This window comes from Piliocolobus tephrosceles, chromosome 4 (assembly GCF_002776525.5).
Source record: "Piliocolobus tephrosceles isolate RC106 chromosome 4, ASM277652v3, whole genome shotgun sequence".
NCBI lineage: Eukaryota > Metazoa > Chordata > Mammalia > Primates > Cercopithecidae > Piliocolobus > Piliocolobus tephrosceles.
The window spans coordinates 63,896,083-63,901,443 of record NC_045437.1 but is presented as its reverse complement, the minus strand read 5'-3'; the positions used below and the strand labels follow the sequence as shown (position 1 = coordinate 63,901,443).

Here is a 5,361-nt window from a genome sequence, read left to right as displayed (position 1 = left end):
TGATGTTGCTCAGGCTGGTCTTGAACTTCTGGCCTCTGGCAATCTCCCATCATGGCCTCCCAGAGCAATGGGACTACAGGCATGGACTAGCTCCACCATACCTAGACTAGCTCTGTTACTCTTGATGTGAGGCCACAAACTGAACCGAGCAAACTCAAGACCGTTGGTAGCTTGGACACAAGTAGCTATTAATAACATCCAGGAACAAGCTCAGTCTTCTGAGTTAGGAAAACCTGGGCTACACTGGTCACCAGCAGCCGAAGCCTGGGCAAGATGCCGCATATCCCTGGGACCCCTGTCTTCGCTGTTTAACAACATGAAATCATGCCTATTTCGTAGGATGCTAGAAAGATTAATTGAGATGTTTCTAAAGGTCCTAAAACTGCATGTTTCACTCAGTAGGCTTTCAATAAACAGTACCTATCTCAAGTCTGCATTAGTATTGGAGGGTATTAAGCACAGCAGCATTTCCAAGGTCTAAGTAAGAAGCCTGTGAAGATAATGGAAGCAAACTGAATTAAGAGCTGAGTAGAATAACAGAATGCGAGGTCAGGTTGGAATCTTAGAAACCATCTAAACTACCCTCTTTGCTTAAAGGTGAAAGAATAGTCATGTGTTGCAGCAGAAGGAAAACCAAGAAAAGATGTCCCTTTAATTTTACTTTTGTAAAATTAAGGCCATTGACCACGAAATAAGTACTACGTTTCAAAGACCATGGGAAAGGTATTTATCTCTTTTAGGTCTCACCTAAACCAGCACGGACCTTCAACTGCTAGACAATCTCAGCAAACACACACACTGGAGATTTACTGAGTGACTCAGTGTTGGCTAGAATTGTCTATTTAGCTGGAAGGAAAGAGGGAGGGAAGGATAGATGGAGGAGTGTTCTTCCCAGAGGACAGCAAGAATTATTCAAGATGGCCACCAAGTCTGGAAACCAGGCAAATCTTTTAACAAATGGTTTATTGATATTATGTTATAATGAATGACAAAATATTCATATCTAATTCTAGAATTTATGGCCACCCCATAGGATGAATCTTTGGAACAGAAAAAAAATAATAAAGATTTTGTTTTCCCGTAATTGTAAAGCTGTTATACTCAGTCCAGGCACAGCTAGTACAACATTCTGCTTAACCCCACAGGCTCCGTTCCCTTTACCACCTATTTATTTTATTTTATTTTTCTCTGAGAGGGAGTCTCACTCTGTCACCCAGGCTGGAGTGCAGTAGCACGGTCAAGGCTTACTACAAGCTCCACCTCCCGGGTTCACGCCATTCTCCTGCCTCAGCCTCCCGAGTAGCTGGGACTACAGGCACCCACCACCACGCCTGGCTAATTTTTTTTTTTTTTTTTTTTTAAGTAGAGACGGGGTTTCACCGTGTTAGCCAGGATGGTCTCAATCTCCTGACCTCGTGATCTGCCCGCCTTGGCCTCCCAAAGGGCTGGGATTACAGGCGTGAGCCACCATGCCCAGCCTTTACCACCCATTTATAATATATTTGAGTCACTCATAGGAGTGAAACACTGTCAGCATTAATAGTTAGCAGCACTTTCAAAATACATTGTATTGTCCTGAATAGAAACCTTAACTATTCAATTAGTCCAGTAATTCCAAATGATCTTATTACTTCTATACATAACATGTGATCTTACAACATTTATGTAGCTAAATACTTACAGTTCCCATGGTTTTTGAGGATTCCCAAAAGACTTTAGGGGGTTCTCAAACGACTTTTAGGGGTTTAATTTTTTTTCACAATCAAAGAAAGGAACAGCGTCAATCCATAAGTGTCAGACCAGCAGTTTAGTAAGATCCTCTTCATAGCTCAGTTCCCAGTGCATATAGAGATTCAATACAGTCCCCTCACTCTCAGTTCTTAGAAGAATTTGAGAGGGATAAGAACAATAACTACCTGTTTTGTTTAATAGCCTAAAAGTGAAAACAAATGTCAAAAAAAAATGCAGTCTAAAAAGAAATGGAAGTAAAATTCTTTCATCCCAGGATGTCTGAAAAGGACTCTATGGAGCATGGATGCAGAAAAGGAGTTGTTCCTACTGGAAAAAAAAAATAGAAATGAACTGTTGACACAGTCACTCAAGACCACAGAAACAACCACTAAGAGTAAGTAGCCTCAATTTCATTGTCATCAGGAAGGCACACAGCAGAAAGCGTGGGACAAATCTGGGCTAGAGCCCTTAGCGGACTCAGGCTTCCAGGTGCTGTGGTTCAACGGCCTTTGTGGGAATGGGGAGAACCAGAAGCCATCACCATCACGTGTGAAAAAGGATGCCACGGCAACAACACAGCTGTCAAAAATCAGCTGGAGCTGAAGTTACACCCCGTTTGAAATCCACACTGTACTTGTTTTCCCGTCAAGGGCTTGAGACTTGCAGAGACACGTTAAACGTGTAGGTGACCTTCCTTTCGAAAGGCAGAGGAGGGCATCTTCTGTAACTCTTTCTACTCATTTGTTTTCCTATCAGTTCACCATTTCAACTAGAAAAGAGGCTGCAAGCTTCCTCAGCTAACTTCTAATTTGGACACAGCACAAATACTACACACACAATTGAATGAATGACCACATCTTCCTGGTACTTCCATTGGGCAGGGTTAATATGCTTCTTTGGACTGAATAGGTGTGATCATGTTTGAGAAAAGTGTGTAAACTAAAGACCAGATTTTGTTAGTCTCTGTCCCAGAAAATTGGTGGAGAACTCCTCGGCTCTTGTATAATTCAATGACTGGCTTTGCCACATCCTTATACTGTCTTAGCCTGGCAGCAACTGCTTCAGGTTTATCATCCTTCTACTGGACTAATGGTTCACCAGCGACGTCATCAATCCCACGTATATGAGGTGGATTGAAGTCCATGTTATATACCCTTCCGCCAGGAGGGTGAATCCAACAGCAGCTGAGACGATGTTTAAGTGTTTCAAATGGAATCTTCAAACTGATTACTAGATCCACGTCACAGATTTTTGTCCAGCGCTTTGGCTTGTCGTAATAGGAAAACCATGGAGGAGCCAGTGCTGGCCACCCCCATTCTCTAACTCCGACATCATTAGGGGTGTGATCACATGGTCTGGAACCAAAAGACTTTTTTCTATATACTGTTTTGCCATCTCATCAACTTCGGTGTTGGCCTTGATGTTCTCCCGCAAGAAGTGCCCGCTGGAGAGATCCTGGAAGCCAAAGTTCTGGGTGATCCTCTGGCACACAGTGCCCGTGCCCGAGCCGGTGGGGGGTGCGGGGGCGCGAGGATGACCGCGCGCAGGAGTTTGGAAGCCACTGCCTTCGCGAGGAGCGTGGCGGCCAAACGCGCAGCCGCGCAGCCCAGACCGCGGCCCCGGAGGGAGCCCCGGAAATTTTGTTTCTAGGTCCCCTACCTCTAGTACCCTCCGCTTGTGCTGTTTTTTGTTGTTGTTGTTGTTTGTTTGTTTGAGACGGAGTTTTGCTTTTGTGGCCCAGGCCGGAGTGCAGTAGCGCGATCTCGGCTCACTGCAACCTCCGCCTCCTGGGTTCAAGCGATTCTCCTGCTTCAGCCTCCCCAGTAGCTGGGATTATAGGCATGCGCCACCACGCCCAGCTAATTTTTGTATTGTTAGTAGAGACTAGGTTCATCATGTTGTCCAGGCTGGTCTGGCAATCCTGACCTCAGGTGATCCGCCCGCCTCTGTCTCCCAAAGTGGTAGGATTACAGATGTGAGCCACCGCGCCCGGCCCTAACACTGCATTTTAAACAAGATCCCAGGTGATTCCTATGCACATTAACTCTAGAGAAGCACTCGTCTAGAAATTTCCCAAATCTCCCTAATGAGAAGAATCACCTGGGATGCTTGTTAAGTATTTAGATTATCCGGCATATTTCTTAGCGATTCTGATTCATTAAATCTAGTAATTTGAAAAATTACTCTGGGTTAGTCTCATACAGCAGATCCTTGAAGAACCTCATTCCATTATAATGTTGATGAGAAAAAAAAATTGACACCCAGCTGGGGCCACTGCCTGTGTGGAGTTTGCACGTTCTCCCCATATATGCCTGGGTTTTCTCTGGGCGCTCCAGTTTCCTCCCATATCCCAAAAATGTCCACATGAGGTGAAGGGGCATGTCTCTACATGGTCCCGGTCTGAGTGAGTTTGTGTATGAATGTGCCCTGTGATGGGATAGCATCCTGTCCAGGGCTGGTTCCTGCCTTACACCCTGAACTGACAAGATAGGCATTAACCCTGAACTGGAATAAATGGGCTGGAAAATCAAAATAAATAAATACAAATTATTATAAAGTAAAAACTGATGAGTCTACGATAATCATACAAATATACAACAGTAGATCTGAAAGCGCTCAGCAGACCCACTGTATTTGTGTGTGGTGTGTGTGTGTATGTGTGTGTCTGTGCATTTTAACTGCATGGTGGTAAGAGCTGTTGCTTACGTTTTTCATTTTGCAAACATTTCTTCCTTAATTTAACCCAGCACTACTATAACCACCTTCACTCATTGATTCACCAAAAATTGGGTAGCCTGGGCCTAGTGGCTCAAAGTGTAATCCTGACACTTTGGGAGGCCAAGGCAGGCAGATCGCTTCAGCCCAGGAGTTTTAGACCAGCCTGGGCAACATGGCAAAACATGGTCTCTACAAAAAAATACAAAAAATTAGCTAGGTGTGGTGGTGTGCACCTGTAGTCCCAGCTACTGGGGAGTCTGGGGTGAGAGGATCAGCTGAGCCCAGAGAGGTCGAGGCTGTAGTGAGCCGTAATTGCACCACTGTACTTCAGCCTGGGGTACAGAGTGAGACCGCGTCTGAAAAACAACAAAAATTGGGTAAATCATTGTCTTGTTTTTATGAATCTTTCTTAAATGTATGCATAACTCATATTTATTTCATTGTTTAATATTAGAAGTATTTTGGTCTTTATTTAGAAGTTTGAATGTATGGCCGGGTGCGGTGGCTCATTCCTGTAATCCCACACTTTGGGAAGCCGAGGCGAGTGGATCACCTGAGGTCAGGAGTTCGAGACCAGCCTGGCCAATATGGCGAGACCCCCATCTCCACTAAAAATACAAAAAAAATTAGCCGAGTGTGGTGGCGGGTGCCTGTAATCCTAGCTACTCAGGAGGCTGAGGCAGGAGAATTGCTGGAACCCGGGAGGCGGAGGTTACAGTGAGCCAAGATTGCACCACTGCACTCCAGCCTGGGGACAAAGTGAGACTCCAATTCAAAAAAAAAAAAAAAAAAAGAAGCACATGCATATTAGTCTTGTCCACATTCCAGTTCTTAAACCTGTGACTGTTATATGGGAAAACAGTCTTTGAAGATGTGATCAAGTGAAGGGTCCTGGGATAGGAAGATTATCCT

At 44.6% G+C, this 5,361-nt stretch overlaps 1 pseudogene; it reads right to left on the bottom strand.

Moving 5' to 3' along the window:
• Positions 1-2,614: 2,614 nt before the first annotated feature.
• Positions 2,615-5,361, bottom strand: part of LOC111541681 — a 41,497-nt pseudogene continuing 38,750 nt past the window's right edge.